Source organism: Cyprinus carpio, chromosome B9 (assembly GCF_018340385.1).
Source record: "Cyprinus carpio isolate SPL01 chromosome B9, ASM1834038v1, whole genome shotgun sequence".
Classification (NCBI taxonomy): Eukaryota; Metazoa; Chordata; class Actinopteri; order Cypriniformes; family Cyprinidae; genus Cyprinus; species Cyprinus carpio.
In genome coordinates, this window is record NC_056605.1 from 30773094 (window position 1) to 30777411 (window position 4318).

At 29.2% G+C, this 4318-nt stretch overlaps 1 protein-coding gene across 1 annotated transcript in view; it reads right to left on the minus strand.

The window, feature by feature from the left end:
• Nucleotides 1–2087, minus strand: part of LOC109100263 (mitogen-activated protein kinase kinase kinase 13-like) — a 46667-nt gene extending 44580 nt beyond the window's left edge. Inside the window, exon 1 of the mRNA XM_042731908.1 lies at nt 2011–2087. The gene's annotated coding sequence lies outside the window, so the exon portion shown is untranslated. The remainder of the gene's footprint in view (nt 1–2010) is intronic.
• Between the last annotated feature and the right edge of the window lie 2231 nt (nt 2088–4318).

The window sequence follows — 4318 nt, forward strand, 5'->3', positions numbered from 1 at the left end:
AAGTAACAGGCCAAAAATTGTCTCACTTTTACTATAATAAAATGCAAATGTAAATTATTATTATTTTAAATACATGGAAAGAAAACTTTTTGTTAGTGTTTATTATAATTATTCTCATTTATTATTTAGAAAATGTATTTTTAATTAATTACTTTTGAAACAACTTAAAACTTTGGTGCCACATTAGGCCTGTCACTGCAAAAGTCATCCATTTGTCATGTATGTCATTTGTCATACTGTACTAATTTTTAAAAAATTAATAAAATAAAAAAAAAATTAAAAAAAATAAAAAACTACTGCATTTAATTATTTGAACAAAAAAAAAAAAACATGGTAAAATGTTGCTTTCATTATAATAAAATTCTATACTAAATGAAAAAAATAATGAAATTAAAAAATTTATGTGTTAATATTATTATTATTTATTAAAATAAGCACTTAAACATCTGATAAAAAGCCAACAACTTTTACTTTCACTATAATAAAACGCTGTTTACAACTCAGAAGAGTCACAAATTGCAGTGATATGTTTGGCTTCTAGATAAACAGAATAAGCTTTTGCATTTATTTTCAGATTCAAAACACAAACTAACACTAAGTTTATGACATGAGTATAGGACATTAAACAATACAAACATGCAAAAAGATTCAAATTGCATCTGTTCTTGTTATATAGTGTATATAGTAAGAGAGTAAAAGTAGGAGAGTAAAACCATCATGCATGTGCTCTAAACTGAAACACTTTATCCCGTGTGGTTTGTGCTAAACCACAACACAGAAGAAGCAGAACAACAGAAACTTCCACTTTCTGAAGCCTTTCCTTTCACTGACCTCAGTCTGTGCTACAGCAAAGCATGCTGGGTACACAAAAACTCCCACCGGGCAAACAAACGCAGCACAACCACAAACCAGCTTGTACATTTCTGGAAACAGGACTATATAAAAACGCAAAAAGATTATATCCGCTGCTTGTTCAATTTAGTTAATTAAATTAGCAATCGTAACACAATTCTTGAACATTGTGAGAACTTCATTGCATGCAATTGAATTTATTAAACTGAACTTCACTTAATTCTTGAACTGAAACTATGTGATCAGTTGTTGTTGGACTCAACTGGACATACAGAAAACAGAAACTGATGCTGAAATTGCTGCAAGAGCAATGCTTCATTAATCGAATGTAATGTTTGTGTAAACAAAACACAATCAAATATCGACAATACAATATTTATAATAAAATTAATAAATAGAATATAACACCATCAATGACGTTTACATTAGAATTCTACTATATTTAAAAAAATAAATGCATTTCTTGGTATTGCTTATTTTATTTTCTATAATTGTATTTTATATTCTATTCTTATGTTAGTATTTATTAATGTAAACTTATGGTAAAAGGCATAAAAAATGTAAAGTGTAAATGCAAAATTATAAAAAATACATCAAAACCTAAAAATGTGTAAAGAATTATTATTTTTAAATTATATATTTACATTTCATTCTCATTTTAAAGAAGAAAAAAGTAAAAAAAATCTTTGTTTAACTTTTTTTTTACAGTATCACATACCATAAAAGCAACAGAGAAGTCATGCATGTGAACGTGTATAACATCCTGCACATTAATAATTATTTTATTTGCATATTTTATTTTTATTTATTAAAGCTAACATATGGTAAAAAAAAAGGTGTAAAAATGTAAAATGTAAATACAAAATTGTATAAATACATTATGTGTGTGATGTATTAAGAACTCATATAAAAGTAATCACAATAAGTTATAAATAGATATCTGATTTTAATATCCCTTTTTTTACAGTATCATAACAGATAAAATGAATATAAAAGTTCAGTTTAGTACAAAACTAAGACAAATTATTATTCACTGAAAATGTATTTTCTGTGTATAGAAATATTTATTTTACTTCAATGTATGGTAGAATTCAGCATCTTTAAATCATGCCATATCCTGCACATTAATAATAATAATAATAAGCTCACGGTTTGTACCTCCAGTGACGCTGACGCTCATTTCCCGAGATGCTTCTACCGACGACTGCAAAGTATCTCCTCTGTTCTTCGCACCTGTAAATAATAAATACAGAGGTCAGAGTTCAGAGGTCACAAGGTCAGTAATCAGACTCTGATCGCACTTTCCAAAGGAAAGAGCAAAAGCTGAGCCAGAGATTTCTGAACATGTTAACATGCCAATCTGAGCGTCTGCTGGGGAATCCCAGAACCAAATATGGGTTAATGTTTAGCGAGACTGAAATACCATGAATGCCATCCAAACTAGAATGAAAAACACTGGAGTTCCCCAAACACACAAGCATTCATACACACACAATACTGCACAGTCACTTATTTATTTAGAGGGAAACGTGTGAAAATCTCCTTCGTCACCGCACACCCATTTAAAAATTCAGCACGACTCCAAATCCCTCTTTCAGAACAAGACGGATGAGATGCACTCCAGCAAATCAGCAAACAATCTGAGAAATCTTTCGCACAGCTCATGATAAACAGGGTTAAAGAGATGTGGCCTGTTAAAAATTTAAGACTGAAAAGATGTATTGGATATTGTCACACTGTGCTGTAATGTTAGTGTTAGAAAAACACATTAACTAAATCCTGACAGTACAATATTTGTAATAAAAGAGTAAAATGAAATATAAATAAAAGAATAAAAGAATTCCAAAACAACAAATGTAAAATACTAATAAAATGTAAAATATTAATAAAATGAAAAAAGTTACTAAAACAATAAAATATTAAATAAAAGAATAAAATGCTTAAAATAAAAAAATAAATACTTTATTACTATAACAACATAGTAAAATAAATAATAATAAAATAAAAAACAAACAATAAATTAAAATAAAATAGTAAAATACAGTAAAATAAAATATAACTAAATCAATTAAAACAATACAGTAAAAACAAAACATTAAATGGTTAAAGTAAACTAAAATATAAGCAATTTGTTTTTGCTAATATTAAAATATTAGCAAAACAATAAAAGAAAAATACAATATTAAATAAATACAATATTAGGTGTCTTCAACCACCATGCCCCAAAAATGGTTAGTTAAAATTTACCAATTGTGTATTAAATTGCAAAACGTATGCAAGAAGTGCAATGTATCATATGGTTAATTAAAATGCAAGTACATAGTTAAAGCCACTTAATATAATGTTTCTTTGTTCTAAATTTTGTAAGCATTAAGCAACACTTTGATATGATTGTGATAGATTTGCTCTTGACATTACAAACTGTGTTTTCTCTTCACATTATCCGGCCTGTTTGATGGAGGTTCAGGTGGTGAACGGATGGAAATAAAGGGGGAATATTTGCTGGGTGTCGGGACACTAAAGAGACAAACTAATGAACAGCTGCTCACGCCCACATCATTAACCGTCAGACCTCTGCCGAGTGTGTGTGTGTGTCTGATCATGAAAGAGGGGGATGCTGCATGTCAAATGAGTCCTACGTCCTCACACACACCCGCGGGCGTCCCGTCTCGTCTCGTCCCGTCTCACAAGCCCCACATGGGCACAAAGACCCATCTCATTTACACCCCAGTCTGCCCAATTAAAGTGTGACAGCTCAGAAAAAGACACACTTCACACACGGCTGAGGCCAGACTCACATATTATCAGTGGAATTGTAAATGAAGATTAAAAACATTTTGTTAAATAAAAACCAAACAAAGGATCAGCTGGTGTGATACAGACTCTCACTCACATCTGCCCGGAAATGTGCCTCTAATGAAGAAATGTCTCGTGTTTCACCACAAAATCGAAAGAAAGAAATCAGAAATTATATTTAGGTTAAAGAAAATAGACCCTTGTTTTAGGACAATTAGGATTTTTGCAGTGTGACATTTTAAGGACATTATTTTGATGTTTTAAGCTAAATTTGATTATTTTGACCCCCCCCCCCAAAAAAAAGTACAATAAAGTAAAATAAAATATTAAGTACAATAAATAAATAAAAATCACTAAAACAATGAAGTAAAATATGAAATAAAATAACCAGATATCACTACAGCAAAAAAAAAAAAAAAAAAAAAATTAAATATATATATATATATATATATTATATATATATATGCATGCAAAATTAAGATTTTATATCATTCTTGTTTCACCCCAAAATCTAAACAGACAGACTCCTTTTAAGACAATTATGATTTTTGTAATGTGACATTTTTAACATTATTTTGACTTTAAGCTAAATTGTCATTACTGTTAAGCAAAGATAAATAAATAAGTCAAGTCAAGTCACTTTTATTGTCACATCAGCACAAAATGAAAT